The sequence below is a fragment of the Xyrauchen texanus genome, chromosome 7, assembly GCF_025860055.1.
Source record: "Xyrauchen texanus isolate HMW12.3.18 chromosome 7, RBS_HiC_50CHRs, whole genome shotgun sequence".
Classification (NCBI taxonomy): domain Eukaryota; kingdom Metazoa; phylum Chordata; class Actinopteri; order Cypriniformes; family Catostomidae; genus Xyrauchen; species Xyrauchen texanus.
In genome coordinates, this window is record NC_068282.1 from 26,511,592 (window position 1) to 26,531,690 (window position 20,099).

A 20,099-nucleotide genomic window follows, 5' to 3' on the forward strand; every position below is an offset into this window, starting at 1 on the left:
TTGAAGGATGTGCACTAACACTAATGTAGCTGTAGACAATTTATCTTGTCACTGTCAAAATGTGTTTTGATTTTTAGTGTTGTGCCTCATGTTTTGTCAATAATTGTACCTTGTATTTTTATATTAAATATATTTATTATGCTTAAGTTCCAAAATTTTCACATTTAAGGTAAGGAAACTTAAAATAAATAAATTTAAAAAGGCAGTTGCAAAGTGGTTAATTAAAATAAATTTTAGTAATTGGACCAAAATAATGTATTTTAATTGATAGTTTCTGAGAAAAACAAGTTATCCATACTTGAGACTTAAGTTTTGATACTTGTAAAAGTAAAGGCAATCAGTTGCCTCAAATTTTTTAAGTTAATAGAACTTATACGGGTTTACAGTGTTTTTAAACCCTCCAAAAATTGGCCACATTTACTTACATTGTAAGTGCCTCACATAAAGATAAGGAAGGATGAGTCAAAATAGTTTTGTGGTTATCAACACTGACACAAATGCTTTTGATTGAGCTTAACTTGTTTTGGGAACCTGTATTCCTTAAGCTTTGAACGTGGTATGTACAACAGACTTCAGAACTTTTTTCTAATAAATGAATTAGTTTCATACCGTGTGCTGCCTCTGTAGTCTCGTTTGAAAGTCACTGAAGAATGAGAAAATAGAATTGACATTTATAACTGGCATTAAACCTAGTTCTAATAACTTGACCTAATCGACTTTCTCTAACATAATATAAACATGTAGGCTAAACAAGACAAGAAGGCTTAAATGTAGAACATAACTGATTCAAGTTAAATGAAAACCATTCATTCATGTTAAACAAGCACCATTCATTCAAATTAAATTAACAACATTCATTCAAGTTAAAATAGCATAATTCATTCAAGTTAACCGAACAATATTCATTCATGTTAAACTAACACCATGCATTAAAGTAAAATGAACGCCAATCATTCAAGTTAAACGAACACCATTCATTAAAGTTAAACGAACACCATTCATTCATGTTAAACGAACACCATTTAACCATGAAGTTTTACATGATCTATTTTATTGGGTTTAAATTGATTTCGTTTTGTTAAGAGAACTTGTTTCAATCTCATGGAACCACTGCGTACATGCGTTTGTTTGATATAATTTTTTTATATATAGTGTGTTAAGGCAAAAAGGCCATAGTATTTTTTTTTTTGGTTGTTCCGACAGCAAAAACATTTTAGGATTGGTTTGTCAGCATTAAAAAATTATGAACCAGTGAAAAAAGCAACAAAATATTTAAGTGTGAAAAATATGCTTAAAGGAGCAATAAGTAACATTGACATCTAGAATTTAAAATGGGTACTGCAGTCCAAATTCAAAATGTTGGAGAGAGATGTCTCCCTCGCCCCCTCCTCCCCAGACTCGAAGCTCACACGGGTTTCCAGGTTGAGGACACGCAACAGGAATGAGCAAAATGACAATGGCAAGTGACAAGCCTTACACTGTAAGTTGATCAGCTAATGTATACGTTATTTATACATAATTAAAAATTGACAGATTTGTTTTTGCAACACTTCTGAAAGTTAATTTAATTCTGGGCTTTTGCAAAGTAACATTTATTTATTTTTGTTTTTTGTGTGTGTGTGGTTTTTTTTATATAAATAGTCTTAAATTTACAGTATTTTTAGTAATAACAATAGAAATTACATGTACTTAAACTTTTCTTTATCATTCTTTTAAAGATCATTGTTCTGTGTTTTAGAGGTGTATGACTTCATTCTAACAATTAATATATGTTAAAAGTAAAATATTTCATGGAATTATAGGGAGATTTCTTGTAGAATTACAGTAATAGACGTTAATTATGGTAAAACGAATTACTGTTTTACAGTTTATATATGTGTTTAATTAGACACTTTTTCCGGCACCCATGCTGCCAGAAAATTACAAATGATAAAATTGTATTTTTTTTACAGTGCAGGTGTGACAAGTGTTTACATAATTTTGGATATTTGGATGCGTTTATTATATGTTATATTTTTACTTATGCATTGTTTTGTTTGTTGCACTGCTTTAAGAAGATCTAGAGTTTATAATAATAATAATATTGGTCAACACAATATGATTTCAAACCATGTTGAGTGGTTTTTTTTTATGTTTGATTTTTACCTTTTTTTTTTTTTTTTTTACTATTTTCAAGTTCCAAATTAAGAGAAATGTATATAAGATTAAGTATTTAGAAGTATTCACGGACTGGATTTTCCCGAAAAATTTACTATATTGTGATACGTATATACCATTATCATGATATAAAATTACTCATATTGTGATATACGATTTTGGTTATATCACCCAACCCTATGTAAGTAAGTATAAAAAAAAAATTAAAAATAGGAATGCGTTACAGTAATGAGAAACATAATTGAAATCAATGGGAATAGCAAAAGTATTGAGAATTGAGGGGATAAAATGTACTGAAAATTATGACACGGTGGGAAAAAATCCTCTCGTCTTGTAGGCTTCACTTTTTTATTCAAAAAAATATTTCATGTATTTTTTATTGATGTGAGGTTAAATATGACCAGAACATTTTCATGACAGGTTACGTGAGAATCACCCAGTTCGGAGAGCTTCCAGAGTTCCTCATTCTTTCAGTCAAACCTCATTAATCCACCTTATAAATCACCCTTTTATACACCACTTTAAACCAGGCTGGAACATCCATTTAAACAATGAGAAGACTCTGAGCAGGGATGATGATATTATGTGAAGCAGAGCTTCACAACAAATGAACCCCCAACTTCCAAACATATCTAGCCAAGCTTCGTACTTAATGTACACCAAGAAAATGAGAATTGTTTAGTATTCTGTAACATCTTTAAATCTATAAGAGAGGCATTTTATTAATCCCAAACACCCCAACAAATGCACTTTCTGGGATATGTAAAAGTATCTGAAATCACATTGGTAGTTTTAAGGAAAAGCAAGAATAAAAAAAAAAAAAGCACATGATGATTGAAAGTTGAAGTTGTTTTCATCTGCAGATATTGATGCACTAAGTTCTTTTCTTTCTTTTTTTTTTTTGGGCTTCTTCAATGGAGAGAAAATCCAGCCCATCTCTTTTAGACTCTTGCTGAAGACTGCTGGCTCTAGTATGTAATCCATACCCCCTCACTGGCACAGCCAAATAGAAATGCCTTTAATTACACCGTCTCTACTGATTAAATGGGGCATCACCATGAAATCCTTAATATGTTGGAATCAATAAGTTCTTGAGGGTACCCGGTTTATGGCAGATTCGTCTGGGCTCTTTAAAAGCTTGAGTTGCATTTTACTCATATTAGAAATGGGAAGATGTTTGAAACATCTACATTTACAGCAATCAGAGTGTATAAAAAGAGAGAACTGACTCTGAGCCAGGCTACCTGAGTGCAGCGTGCTTTAGTTTAAGGAGCACAATTATTTACGGGAAGCTTTTTGCTGGCTTGCCTGGCACATTGGTATGGTACTGCCAGCCAAGAAAAAGTGAAGAGCTCAAGTGCATTCCTCAGGGTCTGTTCTGCAAGGCCTCAGATACATAACTAAGAAACTATGTCTCTTTATTACGGCACCTAGTTTGGGAGGGTGAGACACATTCTACAAAAAGGCAGAGCAAATTTACCCCAGACTGAAGAAACCCAGTTAAGACACATATTTACTGATGAATATGATATCCAATATTTACTGTAAATATGAGATTTTGATCAATTATGAAGAGGATTTCTTCAACACCTTTAACTTAAAGAGGATGAGTGCAATTTGTTTCTGTCAAAATTGTTCCATCCTTAATATGTTGGGAAAATTACAATTAAGCCACACTATGGTCCTAATAAAGTGACCGATGTGGTCTTCTGTTGTTGTGGACTATTCACCTCAAGGTTCGATGTCTTGTGCATTCTGAGATGCTATTCTGCTCAATACAATTATACAGAGGGTTTATCTGAGTTACTGTAGGCTTTCTGTAAGTTTGTATAAGTCTGGTCATTCTCTGTTGACCAACAATCATGTCACAGTCAAAATCATTGAGATCACATGTTTTCCCCATTCTGATGGTTGAGGTGAACATTAACTGAAGCTCTTCACCTTTATCTGCATGATTTTATGCATTGCATTGCTGCCACATGATTGTCTGACTTGATAATCGCATGTGTTCCTAATAAAGCATTCAGTGTGTGTATGTGGACTTCCCCAAAAAGTGTAAACACTTTGGCAATATCATTTATCTTTTTAATTAAACATCCCTACCAGCCCAACATATCAACATTGACTCAAAAATAGCAAGGGTTTGGGGCTAGACTATATGTTTGTCCAACAATTGGCAGATGGTGAGAGTATTCAGAGAAGCTGTTTTGCAGTTTGGCAAAGCTAGTGCCATAGAAATTACACACTTCAGCTTGAAATGGCTAGAGGTTTTTGACGATAGATAAACAAAACATGTTAGAACTGAAACAGCAAAGAAGTTTGCTCAATGTTTACCTGCACAGGCTTCACTCACATTTGTCTTTGCCGTATTGAAATAGTTGAAAGGATTTCTTACAGTTTGTTTATATAAACACACTGCCATTTGTACACTTGAGCCAATTTTATAAAATGTTACAATGCTTCTGAAAGAGCCCGTCATCATGAGATGAATGCGCGTGATCATGTAAGTCAGAAAATTAGACACATTTGGGCATCAATGATTCATCTGCCTACATCTTCAAGTTTCAGACCAGCAGATAAGAATAAAAGCTGCCTGAAGCCTGCCTGACGACAGCCGTCTGTAATGTCAGGTTAAAAACATGGGTGCTCGCAGACACATTTCACGGGAAGAGAGACCGTATTTAATCCTTCACCCCATCACTGCTCACTCCGCAGTACTCTGACCCCTGTCACACCCAAAAGAGGATTATTGAGGAATTTCAAAACCTTGGTTGCTTTTCTGGCCTGTAATTCTTAATTGACTGATGGCTGTCGGCGCTTAACTGTTGGCCTATAACGGACTCCAACCCACTCGTGGATGTGTAATCCACGCAACTCTAAATCTGCTCAGAGTCAACATCCTGAAAACATTCTTAGGCTTGTGTCAGTAATCTAATCTTCTAAACTCTATATGCTGGTCGTTTATTGTTTTTTTTTTTTTTTTTTAATTTGATGCAATGTTCACATCTATGCTCATTATACAGAGTGAGCCAGACATGTATTTGATTATAATGAGATTCTAACACTTATTTGACCCCTTAAGCAGCATCTGTCCTTTGTACCATGGGTGCCTGCAGGATTTAATCTGAGGGTACACACAGAAATCTGCCTAATAAACCTTATATGTAGAGGAGTCGGGAGGCATGCTCCCCCAGGAGAATTTGTTATTTTTTGGCAAAAAACAACACCAAAGCATTCAGTTCTGATGACTTTGAGATAAGCATTTGTTTTATTCTCTTGAATATGAGTAGCATTTATGTAACTATTGGCTAAAGCATATCTTCCAGTAACCGATCCAACAGATGTGCTTTCATCCTAAAAAAAGCATAAGGCACCACAACGAATAGAGCACAACGCAAGTGTCTCGAGATGTGTTGTTGAAGAAGTTATTTTTATCTTGACACCGCGTATAAAAATGCAGCGCTCCCGTGAGAGATGTAAAAACACTGTGAAACGTGATGCAGTTGTAAAAAGACATCTAGCTAATGTTTACATGAAAAACTATTGAAAAACCGCGCGAGCGGACGAAAAAAACACATTAAGTTTGAACACCCCATTGTTCATATGACACAGCACTAGCGTCTCAGTTACTGACGTTACCTCCATTCCCTGATGGAGGGAAAGAGACGTTGGGCTGATGTATTGACAACAGAGGTCGATCTTGAGAGCCCCAATCATCTCGGATCTTTGAGAGAAGGCCCATTAATATAAAAGGGAGGTTTTGTGCTTAGCGCAAAGCGCACATTTTCAGCTCAGGGGAGGGGAAAAACACTATACGCAAGCGATACACCCGGCCAGCTGTTCCCTATTACCGAACACGAGACGAAACCGGCTCAACCCAGAGATTGTAAAATCTTGCAAAGGTATTGGGTGTTGCCCAACCCGCTGCGCTGCAGATGTCTGCTAGAGAGATGCCATTGGCCAGTGCCGACGAGGACGCCACACTCCTTGTAGAGTGTGCTCGAACCCGCAAGGGGGCGGGCACGGCCTGAGTCAGGTAAGCCAATGCAATAGCGTTCACGATCCAGTGGGCAAGCCTTTGTTTGGAGATGGTGTTCCCGTTCCGCTGTCCACCAAAGCAGACAAAGAGCTGCTATGAGCATCTAAAGCTCTGTGTGTGACCCAAGTAGGTATGCAAAGCATGCACCGGACAAAGCAACGACAGGGCTGGGTCTGCCTCCTCCCTGGGCAGTGCTTGCAGGTTCACCACCTGATCCCTGAAGGCCGGTCGGGGTCTCAGAATCATGTGAGAATCTGCCGGTCCGAACTCCAGAAAAGTGTCAGTGAGAGAAAATGCTTGCAGGTCCACCACCCTTTTGATGGAGTTGAGCCCAATCAGGAGGGCCGTCTTTAAGTAGAGGAGTTTCAGATTGACTGACTCTAGTGGCTCAAATGGGGCTCTCCAAAGGCCCAGGAGGACCATGGAGAGATCCCATGAGGGGAAGAGGCATGGCCTGGGAGGATTCTACATCGGCCTCAGACTAGGCGGGCAGACCTAGAGTCCTCAGCATTTGACATCGCCAGCACCCTTTCCGATGTAGTAATCAAAGACTCATCCAGCTCACGGGCCCCGAAAGGGCTGTCAAATGATTCAGTGAAAGAGCTGCTTGAACTAATTGTACTGAATCATGAATTGATTCAGACCGTTTTGCTAGACCGTTTGGCCAATTCACTGAAAAGAACAGACTCAAAAGTATTATTAATTCTCAAATTATTTTAAACAGCCAACAGATATCCGGGACACTGTGGCAGGGAGGAGGGCGGGGCCGGGTCGTGATCCTACACACCCGGTCCTGTATTAGGCTAATTATGCCTCCGTGAGGGATAAAGGCTGACTGCAGAGGATCGTGCGGGAGAGAGAGATCGTTTACGGACATGTCCGTCATGTGTGCCTTTGTGTCTTCCTTTAAGTTTATCATTAAACTATTATTTATATTGAAAAGCCGGTTCATGAGTAAATATTTATCAGTTCAGACGGAGTGCTCATGGTACACATAGCGCGTACGGCCGTACAGCTGCAGGTGCCACTGCTGTGTAGAGATCATGGATCAAGTCATTAACAAAAGAATGCCACTACTAATGATGCTACTCAGTGAATGGCACCATTCAGTGAGGGATTTACCTTGAAATGTCATCACATTTGTGTCTGAGCAGTGTCCTTATCCTTGCAAGTGTAATTTCTATTACACATAAACGGAATTACCAGATGACAAAATGATGGAATCCATGGACCAGAAACTCAACTGTCTGATTGGTTTTAAGATTATACACAGATGCCTTAAATGTGAACATTTGTGAACTGAAAGTTGTTTTGTTTTGGGTTTTGGTTTGGTTTGGTTGTCGACATTAAATTCTGGCTGGATGAGATCCATTTAAAGTGATTGTAAAATGAATATAAATATACAACTGTGACTCTACATTCTGTATTGATGCATCAAGTCGCTATTTTGCTTGGCAATTGCAAACTTCTACAGTTACGACAATTAACTTTATTACGTGATGGAAAATTGTTTATTCCAATTAAAATGAATATAGCTGTTGATGTTGTATTATTAAATCAACAAGCCAATTGACTCTCTGTGTTGCAGTCATTTTACCACAGGTAAGAGGTGAAGCAGAGTTCCCTTGATAGCATACCAAACCAGCTTAGCCACACAGTCAACTTTGATGGAATTTTGACTTTCTCGATCACTCTATTGTGAAAATATTCTTTAATATCAACATGACTGAACTAGTGAACATAGTTAAAAGTATTAGAAAAAATTATTACTTTTTGAAGTACAGTGAAACTGCCATCAGTTACACCAAAACTCTTAAAATCCTCAGTCTCAGAAAGAGTTTGTCAAAACATAGATGGAGAGAAATTAGCTCGCCTCAAGAAGAACTGTGTTATGATAAGAGAAGCAAAAGATACCACACCAAACTCTGACGCATAGAGTGCTTTTTGCATCCTCTGTTCAGGAGTGTGAACGTAATGAGGTGTCAATATCAGATTGTGATAATCATCTCACTGCTTTGACGTTGTGCATCCACTGTTTTTATCAGTCAAAGAACGATTTATCTGATTTTAATAGTCTCTGAAAGATAGATCACATGCAAATGGGAGAGGATGTGGACCGTTTGAGCATATCAGACTCTTAACTCACACGTTTTATCTGCCCTCCTCTAACGGAATTCTTCATCTGAGAGGGCAGGTTTGAAGAGGAAAGGAGTGAATTTGCTTTTAAACTTCATAATCAGGCTCAATGAGAACACATCACTGGAGCTATATGTGAAGGGAAACTTAAAGAAAGGAGCAATAGAATGAATTGTCTGTCTCATTCCTCCAGTAAACTCAGCTTTGATGTTAATGATGTGCAGCCCTTTGTAATAGATGCCATGATAAATTCATAATTTTTTCTTGTTGAGACAGTGTTTCTCCATGTAACACAGGGCAGGAACTGTGTAAAGTCAAGCTCTGTATCTCTATTTATTTCAATGTATTTATTTAATTCACTTTATTTATTTATTTTTCTTTAGCTCTAGTTTTGTCTTGAGCTCTAGCTTTCTTTGGCCAGTCCTCTTGATAGATTTATTAGAGTATTATTACTGATTACCGATTGCAGATGGTTGTGTTGTCGTACCACTAATTTCATTGTATTGACACTAACATTTAAAAAGTTGCACATTAAACTAGGGCTGCACCGATATGAATATTTTTGACCGATACTGATTTTAACAAAAACTATATGCCAATATCTATACCAATACCAAAATTGTCATCAAATTGCTGTTTTCCTTAGGAATGCTTAAAGAATTTAAAAAGAGGTGCAAAAGCTATTCACTCTTCTGACAATAAATAGTCACAGTGAAAAACACATCCAAGATAAAAAGCTAAAAAAGTATATACATTTTAATTCTATCAAAAAGACTTGCAGACTTGGTAAAGTTTACGTGAAATTTATTTGATCAAATAATATTGAACCAGAATATATTAAATTTTTTGGCATAAGCCCCATCTGCCGGACCGAAAAATTGTGTGATATTGAATGTGTGGATGTAATAGTGAGTGGCCACAGACCGCCACCAGATATGCATAAACGTACAGCTGATGGAAAGTTGAGCATGTGTGATGATTTGAGGGTTGGGTCGAATATATTTCTGGCATGATGAGGAAGGCCAGCGACCAAGCATCTTAAATGTTGATTCTGATAGTCCTTGATGAGTCTGCCATGTCAAATGTCTCACTAGGTTAATAATGAGCCTGGAGGAGCACCAGCCTTATAAATTATCGGGAAGGCAGCGGTGCTGTCGCAAAAACGACGAGGATGGGAAAAATTTTGAAGATGTGGATGAAGTGGAGCTGAGAGCAATAGTATGAAATGTGTCTGGCCATATCCCTGCAAAACATGTTACTATAATAATAGCCTCCAAGACAAACAGAGTGCATGCGTCTGTGAAAAAGGACATGTCATCTGATGTTTCCGCTATGGAAAAGGGACATTTTGTTCCAGTGATTTAGTAACAGGGACCAAAATTGGAGATCCGATCGGCAGCCATCGTAAATAGATATATTTTCAGAGTTATCTACGGAAAGGGCTAGCGTGAGGAGGCGAGAGATGGAGCAGCCTTGATGAATGATGCGCATGGCAAAATAAGGTGACCCAATGGGACAAGAAATCACATATGGAAACTGAAACAGGTGGGAGGGAAGGAAGTGCAAACTAATGATCGGTCTAATTTATAGAGAAGCGGGGAAACTTGCATCTTGGGGGAATCGAGTGTGATGCCGGAAAATATGAGAGACGTAGAGGGGCTTTATTTGTCATACATTGGAGAGGGAATGCCCAGCTTGTGAGAAAACATGTTTAAACATCCAGAGTGGAGCTATGAGTGGCATGGGAATAGAGGCGCAGAGAATTGGAGTGGGTGCATATGGACAGGAGCTTAAAATATTGGAAGGATACAGCATAAGCCTTCCAGCAGAGAATTAAATGTGCAGACTACATCTATACTCAATTGTGAGCTGGACAGTGAAGTAGAATTTTCCATATGATGCCGAAATACGCATGACATTTGGAAGAGTCTTGATGTCTGCTTTGGTGAGGCACGCAACAACAAGTGTTGCTTCCTTATTTGGAGAACGTGGAAGTATGAAGAAACATTTGTCATTTAACGTGCGATAGGAGCGACCAACAAAACAAAGCATTATCTTAACTAAATGGAGTAATAAGACCCGTAAGATAAGTATTAATGCATCATAACATGCAAGAATAATAGATCTTGATTCCCCGATAGCAATACACTCTGGCATGAAACTCAGTGAATGAATCGGAATTGTGAACCTTAAACTAAGTTACCCGCATGGCACGGCCTTCACGCTGTGAAACACGTGATTGCCTACCATGAACTACAACAACTGAATGGTCTATTGAAATTAAATATTTAATTTTAATTTGATATTGATGCAGATGAGGGTTATAAGGAAAAGACAACATTGGTAGCAGAAAGCCTAAGACCCATAAACCTGCTCTAAATGCATTTGATGAAAATGATTGATAACTTAGCATAAGTTATTACCGATATGCAGATGGGTTTAATGTAGTCAATAATTGGTTTATAAAAATCGGCAGCTGATACTACTTTATTGTTTTTCAATTTATTTTCTTTTGATAAATGATATGCAGAACAACTTTTTTTCTTTGTTTTGACACAATAACTAAAGTATTAGACTACAACAATAAAAACATAATTATTAATAATAATAAAAAATATTATTATTATGCCATGTTGCTTCACATTCTACATGGTTGCAAAATTATTTCAGTCTTTTTTTTTGGGCTATCTAACTTTTAAGCTTAAAATGCTTTGCATTTCTCACTTTAGATTGAATGGTTGTTAATTGAAAAGTGAAGTCATTTCACAAACTCATGTTAAGTAAATTACTCTAAAAGCTGTTTTTTTCCAGTTAAAATCACAATGCCAATGTTGGGTGCTATTCTTCAAAGACATTGAAGAAGAGACACTTTTAGAAGTTTTAGAGAATGTTCTTAAAGAGTAAAGAGACAAACAACTTTTTGGTAAAATTAAGGAAAAGGGTGATGGATTAATGGACAGCACTGGAATCTCCAGCACAGTGAAGTATCTAACATTACCATTTTATGGAGAATCCCTCTCTCAGGGAGCCAGTCAGCTGGCAGCAGGACTTGGTGCTCATTCTTTGACTCACTCTGTGTGCACGATGAGAATTTGGCCAGAGAACCAACAAGTTAGAGCCAGGAATCTAAAGAAGCAGCAAATAGACTAGGAGCAAAACAAGGAACCCTGAACAGAGCCCCCCACACAGACCCTGTCAGACTCACTAGCCCCAGGCGTACACTTGCTATAAGTCCCTTCTTCCTGCCTCTGCCTCACACAACTACATTCCACAGCTGCTCACTCGCCTGCCATCATATTAATCTAAATAGCTCAAATGAAAGGTTGGAGACTTTCTGATTTTCACAAATATTTACTTGCCTGCAAATTACCAAAGAAGAGTATATAAGCAAATGTGGAACAGAGTTTGCATGCAATATATTCAGGATATGCATGACTTAACTTGGCAAGTAGGGTACAAGCAGGGGCGGAGCTAGGGGGTGACCATAGACTAAAGCCTTGCCACCACTTCGCAATTGCTTTTATAAAAAAAAATTATTCTTAAAATTAATGTTTCTTGGAGAATAAACTATTTCTTTACAATCACAACACATGGAAAACTTTTCAGTTGCATGCACCAATTAAACAAAATGGCAGCCCTTACTGTACAGAACACTACAAATCTGATATTACATGAAGGTAAAAGAAATTTAGCATTTTTATCTATACATTTCTTTTACCTTCATGTAATATATGATTTTTAGTGTTCTGTACAGTATAGAATATTATTATGTTGCTATGGTTACTATTGTGTCAATGCCACAAGTTAATCTAAATTACCCTGTAACGGGTTCATGATGGGCAAGGAGGCGGCGGGAACCGGCAGAACAGTCAACATAACTTTAATGATGTAACTGAACTTAAAACAACATAAAACAAACAAACACACACAGCGCGTTCGCGAACTCTCTCTCGAACCGGTGCCTCCGGCTTGTCTTTATCCCCCTCCAGGCTGATTAGCCCAATTGAGTGTTTTGTGTGTCCTCAGAGCCCATCCCTGCCCTCTCCTCATCACAGACCACCAGGAAATCTACCTGATGGGTTCCCATGCCAATGACCGCTCAGAATTTCACTGAAACAGCAGGTTTGAACATAAAAAAAAAAATCTCTTCAGGCACACAGTATATAAAGCTACACTAAGACTTTTTTGTTAGAAATTAATAAAAGTACACCAACAATCTGTCTTCCAAACCATGTTTTTGCCATACTCTGATTCACTATGTTAAGCCTGTAATAATTATTTATATTTTAAAGCTATCATGACATATTTGGCCGGAAATTGCATACTTCCGTCATTCGTCCGTGCGTGTTTACGTCATGTCCGTAGATAAAAGAAAAATAATACCCAGTTACTACAGCGCATGTACTGTTTATGCGGTAATAGGTGTGGTAGTAGTTTGAAGTTGAAACATTGTAGCCACAACAAATAAGTGACAATGACCATGGATCATTCAAAAAGCAAACCCTCTGGGGAATCACCCATTTTCAAAATAATGAAACCGAGAACAGAGAAGAGACAGCAAGTCAAAAGGGAAATCGACAGAGCCCGTAATAAATCACCGATTTACAAGAGTTTTTCTTGTTGGACAGGTTAAATATTTTTCTGGACCAATAGCCAAGGTACGGAATGAGCCAGGTATCTCTCTTAGTGCGGTAGTTCATTAGATAATGTTAGCCACTCTAATGGGGCATTTTATTATGGATTGTGGTAATGCAGTGCTTTCAACTTCATTTTTGAGAAAGGAATTTTTTTTAACTTTTATTCTGGTAAAAATGCCAATCTTTAAACCGGTTACTACCTTGGTCTATTTGCATGCTAGCTAAGTTATAATAGTTTACACCATTTGATTTGATCTGATATGACTAGTATCGTTATATCTTATGTCATCATAGCCTAACTCTTGTAATGCTATTTATTTAAAAATAAATAAATAATAGTTTTCAATAAGTCAAAACTACAGCAGAAGATACAGGCTAGTATTATGGAACCGCCACAGAACGTTTTTGTTAGGGAAACACAATCAACTAAGGAATAAACGAGACACTATGACCTCAACTGCAAACATACAGCACAGCCCCAACTGTCAGTGTGCAAACACCATCAGAACGTGTGGCCATATACAGTATATGAAAACATGCAGCTCCAAAGAAATTCATAAACAAAAAATACATGGCTGCGAGCGCAGAGCTGTGGCACAGGCGCATCGTGACAGAGGACCCTGAAGCACATTTTTCGGAAGGCCAGTGAGATGTAATTCTGAGCAGCGGTCAAGTCATGCCCTGAAACTCAAACACCACTTTGTGTCGGCTCTTAAACACATGCACACATGAACACGTACAACTGATGCTTCAGATCTGTTTGAGTAGAGCATGATTCCGACAGGCTGGGGATGGGGAACTGCTATATCACTTAACTTACAGTAATGTCTTGTTGAAAAGTCAAACAGATATAAATGCATGTATAAAATGGCTATATAGAAATTTTCAAAACTGAACAAAATGACACAAAGGAGCAAATTCACTAAACAGTTCATTATAAATTAGGCTCATTATAGATTGTGCTTTATTCACCAAACTCTGTGCTATTTGCCCTGCATAATTAACAATGTGCTAATAATGCCAGAGGAAACCAGGCAGTAAACTATATTTTATTTAAAACCAGTGGCATGCATAGACCTCAGCAGGGACAGAGACAGAACGATAAAAAAAGGACACTGATATTTTTATGTGTAGTACTTATATATACTTAACTAATTAATTTGCTTTTACAGTATTTCATCATTTTTATTATTATTATTATTATTATATGCATATCCTTATTTTTCCATTATTTCCTTTATCACAAATACCGTAATAGCATATTCTGTTCTGTATCAGCATATTTCTCACAAAAAGCATTGCAATATTACAATGTTTTTAACCATGGTCAGTGGAAATGCCATGTTTTGACATGTATTATAGTATAATCATGGAACTTTTTGAAGAACCTTGGAGTACCAAGAAAATATAATGAAATATGAACAATATAGTATTCAGTACTATGGTATTATCATTATAACACTGTAAATACTAATAGTTATATAAAATGTAAAAAAAAAAAGCTTTATTAAATTTTTTACTATTCTATCTAGTTTTAATTAAGTTACAATTACTCTCCAAACCCTTAAGTTGTCATTAATAAAAAATAATCAAGTGTTACTAATAAATTATTAATTATTTAAACTTTGGCTTTGACTACAACTAACTCAAAACTATCAAGTAAAAAATTGCAGCTGTGTGGATACCCATAAGCCCTTGCGCTTGAATAAATTATGTATGTTTGGTCAAGAAAAGAGAACTCGTGGAGAAATATGATAACTGTTATAAAACAATTTATTGTTTTAATTCTTATAACTATTTTTGTTGTTTTTTTGTAGCTGGTTGATGCTAGTTGTGATTTGTGTAAAATCAACAGTGATTAGTGTTACCTCTGGTAAACTTTGAGCCTGTTAAATTTAAGTAATTCTTCTCTAATCAATTACTTGACAAAAGTGCAGATTTATGTGCACCTAGAAGTACTGTGGAGAATTGAATGTGCCATATGGCTAACCTATTTCCCTAATACTGTACAATCACTGAGAACTTTATTATGTACACCTACACACCTACTTATTCATGCGATTATCTAATCAGCCAATCGTGTGGCAGCAGTGGAATGCATAAAATCATTCAGATACGGGTCAGGGGCTTCAATTGATATTCGTATCAACCATTGGAATGGGGAAGAAATGTGATCTCAGTGATTTCAACCATGGCATGATTGTTGGTGCCAGACAGGCTGGTTTGAGTATTTCTGTAACTGCTGATCTCCTGGGATTTTCACGCACAACAGTCAATAGAGCTTAGTCAGAATGATGCCAAAAACAAAATGCATCAAGTGAGCAGCAGAACGGAAAGCCTTGTTGATGAAAGGTCAACGGAGAATGGCCAGACTGGTTGATCAGCTGACAGAAAAGCTACAACAGCAGAAGACCACGTCAAGCACATTATTAGGACCATTGTGTTCCTAGTCAAGTGCTCTTTGAGCGTGTAAGACATGCCATAACTCAATTTAAATAATTAAATAAAAACAACGGCCCTTTAAATCACAGATGAGTTGTTTACTCATAACAAGTCAACTCTACTTACTGTCATTTTCACTTTTTTAAGATCACTTGAGCCAAATAAGCATGTTTACTTAGAAAAAGCATGCAAACCGATTGCCTTGAAATATCAACAAATTGGATTTTACAGTGATCTTGTTCTTATCTCATCTCTTCTCAACCTCTCATCTTGCACCCCTGCTGCCCCCCTTCTGTGCACGCCACTTAAAACAGATTTTCTGAAAAGGTAATTTACAGAGAATACATTTTAGATAAATGCCAGGTTATAGCCCTCTTCTTCTTAATTTGATCATTACATTGATCAAGTGTTATTGAAAAAAATATTAATGTCGGAAAGTGGCCTAGCTCCAACATGTCCATTCAAGAACAGATCATAATGACCATGCCTGCCAATCTCCAAAAAGGACAAAAACACCTAGTATCCTATGGATTTTAAAAGTAGATGATATGTCTCCAGATGTCTAGCTCACAGCAAAAAGCTTGCTTCTAGGCCACATTCGCTTCCAGATTCAAAAATGGCACATCAACGATCATTGACTTCAAAACGTTATTGGTTATGTTTGCAGCAACCAAACGTGTCACGTCATTTTTTTAATTCTGGATTCAAAGATTAATTTATGTGTGCTTTAGTGGATGGAAACATTATCAGTGAATAACAACTTAATTTAAGCTTCCTGTACTTATATTACACTTTTATGGTGTTTTTTTGTTTTTTTAAGCCTGACAGATGTGGTAAATATGAACTACCATTGTATGGAAATATTCTTTGAATATTTATTTTGTGTTCCATGAAACAAAGTCACATGGGTTTGGAACAACATGTGTGAGTAAATGATGACATCATTTTTATTTGTGGCTGAACTGTAATTCAGTTTTATCAAATGAATTACAACAAAGGAATCACAGTAGGGACAGAGATGTCCTCGGGTCACCTGCTTAACACTGCTGTATCATCAGCAAATAAAAGATTACAGTCTCACATGGGCCTTTAACCATCTGTCTCTCTAGTTCTGTTGTGGATTTGTGTATATAAAATCTATATGCGAGTGTGTGTTTAACATTATGTGGCTGAAAAAAAGGAAAAACCTAATCTCCCATTTCAAGATGTCTATCAATAACACAGGACACAGGAGAGGAAAGTAGACTAATGAAATGATTTGGAGAAGAGCTTTGTGGGGAGATGTAAAGTGGGGAGATCATTTGTGCGAGTAGTGCTACAAGCAGACACACACACGCTAACACACTCGAAGCGCGATGCTGGCTGCCCTCCCGAGGCAGTCATTACAGGGATTTGTTCTGCTTGCACTTATAGTTTTAACAGATCAATTGCAGAAGCATGCGCTAAAACCCATTATTAGTTCTGAGGGCAAAGTCTTAGTTTGGGGGGGAACGGGAGGGGTGGATTGTCCGTACTGCTGCGTGTTTGAAACGCAGCTCCTTCAGAAGCATCCATGACTGTGAAAAACATTGCCCCGGAGATGAATGAGAAAATCAATTATGAGGTGAGAAGCATATAGTGCTATCAGTACATGCAAAAACAAATTCATTTAGTGTAATGGAGGCGCCTGCCCTCTGAGATCTTACTCCAACTGTAATTATTTCCAAAGTTACTTGCATATATTTCAAATGGGGGTCAAAATGTCCCCTATATTGAGAAAAAAATCACAATACACATCTGACATGACATGAGTGTTTATGGAAAACTTCTAGTTCTATTTTCTACAATGCTTCTCATTCCTCTATAAAGATGAAAAGAGCTTCGCCTTATTTTGGTAAAAAAAATAGTCACTGAGCACTTTGTTAAAAACACTATGATGCCCAACGTGGTCCTCTGCGGTTGTAGCCCATCCGCCTCCTGGTTCGACGTGTTGTGCACTCTGCTCACTACAATTGAACAGAGTGGTTATCTGAGTTACTGCAGACTTTTTGTCAGCTCAAACCAGTTTCTGTCCAAAGAACTGCCACTCAATGGATGTTTTTTTTTGGGCACCATTATGAGTAAACTATAGAGACTGTTGTGCGTGAAAATACCAAGAGATCAGCAGTTACAGAAATACTCAAACCAGCCTGTCTGGAACTAGAAATCATGCCATCCTTGAAATCTCTGAGATCACATCTTCCACATTCTGATGGTTGATCTGAAAATTAACTGAAAGCTCCTGACCTTTATCTGTGTAATTTTATTAATTGCAATGCTTCCACACAATTGGCTGATTATAAAATCGGGAAATATTTTCACAATTCTGTTTGGTGACACAAAATGCGCAGAAATTATAAACTTCATATTTAAGTCCTGATAAGTTCCTGCATTCCATTCATGTCTCCCTCTCAGGATCTGGAACTTCATGAGAGGTTGGACATTACATTTATGCATTTGGCAGACGCTTTTATCCAAAGCGACTTACAGTGCAATTATTACAGGGACAATCCCCCGGAACAACCTGGAGTTAAGTGCCTTGCTCAAGGGCACAATGGTGGTGGCCATGGGGTTCGAACCAGTGACTTTCTGAGTAACAGCCCTGTGCTTTAGCCACTACGCCACCACCACTCCATATGGACATAATGTCAGATGAAGTGTACCTGGGAACCTTCTTTGTCTTGACCAACTAGATAACGCTTTCTTTGAGTGAAAGGGGTGTTCGGATGGGCATCAGCAAGTTTTGATTGTTGTGTAATAGAACACATCATGTTCTGCTGTTTTGATATACTGAGCTAATTGATCATAAAGGCCAAAGCAGTTAAATGGGAATCGACCTTGTCATAGAACTGACACTGTGTCCTGCCCCTGTCCTCTCTGACACTCAGGTGAGCTTACGTAAGTTACCCCTTTCTCTCTCTCTCTCGATCTCTCTCTACATCAGGAGTGCACTCAGGCAGCTCTGTAAGGGTGCGGAATGTAAAGCAGCCAATGTTACGTATAAGAATACAACAAAACAGGTAAACCTAGCTCATTACCCTTTAAAGCCTCAGATGTAGAGAGAAAAAAATAAACTAGAGAAGGATAGAGACATTTACATTTTACTTTCATGCATTTGGCAGATGCTAAAGCGACTCATAGTAGGTATACATTTCACCAGTCAATGCATTCCTGTGGAATCAAACCCTATGACCTTGGCCTTGTTAACACCATACTTTACCAGTTAAGCTACAGGAACAAAACAATAGGAAAGGTTTCAAGTGTATGAAAGAACAGACCAATAACATAACTCCCTCTTTTTCATGGAGAAAGAGAGTGAATGAGGAAAAGTGCACTGGTGGCGTTTAAATTTGAAAGAGGAGGAAAGGAAAAGGAAAAAGATACTTTTTAAAACTTACCAGATTCTTTTCCAACAGACAGGAGCAAAAACAAATCACCCGATAATCACAAACCTGAAAGTGAAACGGAGAAAGAGATGTCTGAAAAATTCTTAACACTGTAAATAGGTAATTGTGTTCACATTAAAGAAATATTCTGGGTTCAATACAAGCTAAGATCAATCGACAGCATTTGTGGCATAATATTGATTACCATAAAAGTTAATTGTGATTTGCCTATCCTTTTCTTTAAAATAAAGCAAAAATCTGGTTTACAATGAAGCACTTACAATGGAAGTGAATGGGGACAAATCCATAAACATTAAATATGAATAATTCAAAACTATAGCCATAAGAGGTAAACAAAATGCATGTTAACTTGTTTTTGTGTGATAAAATCTCTTACTAACCTTTTTTGTGTAAGGTCAACAAACCCAAAAATGACTGTAAAAATTAAGATTTAAACAACTTAAATAATAAATAAGTAGTAGTGTAAAAGCTTTAATATAATTATAACCTTTTTGTCTTTAAGCCGTCTAAAATTTGGCCCCATTCACTTCATAGAAAAGGAGTGATGAGTTTAAAAGTCTCATATTTTGTGTTGATCAACATTATGCCAAAAATACTGTCAAATCTTCTTAACGTTTATTAAACCCAGAATATTCCTTTAATAACACAAACCAGCTACATTTAATTTTCTTAATTATGATGCTTTTATTTCCATATATTAAGAGACAACATGGAATATGTATATGTTTACCTTAATTAATTAGTTAATAATACATTTATAAATCTGTCAAACCACAGGACTATTTAAATGAACTTGTGACCAGTTGCAGGACCTAACATACGGTGCATGCTTTCCCTTTCTTTCATAGTCATATAAATTTTAACCTAAAATCTTGACAAAAAAAGTAATACTTTACAATAAGTTTGTATTTGTTTAAAATTAGTAAATGCATTTAATATCATGAACCAACAATGAACAATATATTTTACAGCATTTCTAAATAAAGCCTGGTTAATGTTAATTTCATAAAGAATTCAAAGATGAATTGTTAAGAGTATTTAATGTCAATAAGTGCTGATAACATTAATAAGTGTGATAAAAGTATTGTTCATTGTTAGTTCATGTTAACCAATTACGTTAATGAATATAACCTTATTGTAAAGCATTACCAAATAAAATTACGTTTTTTTTTTTTCAACTTCCTGATTGTATTTTAAACATGAGGACTTTCCAATAACTTTTTGAGCTTTAAGTATAATTGCATATAAACAACAATGACAACA

At 36.8% G+C, this 20,099-nt stretch overlaps 1 protein-coding gene across 2 annotated transcripts in view; it reads right to left on the bottom strand.

Annotated features, from left to right (window-relative positions):
• Positions 1–20,099, bottom strand: part of LOC127646513 (lipoma-preferred partner homolog) — a 308,283-nt gene that overhangs the window by 241,364 nt on the left and 46,820 nt on the right. For both annotated transcript variants that reach the window (XM_052130234.1, XM_052130235.1), the window contains exon 2: positions 18,828–18,881. The gene's annotated coding sequence lies outside the window, so the exon portion shown is untranslated. The remainder of the gene's footprint in view (positions 1–18,827; positions 18,882–20,099) is intronic.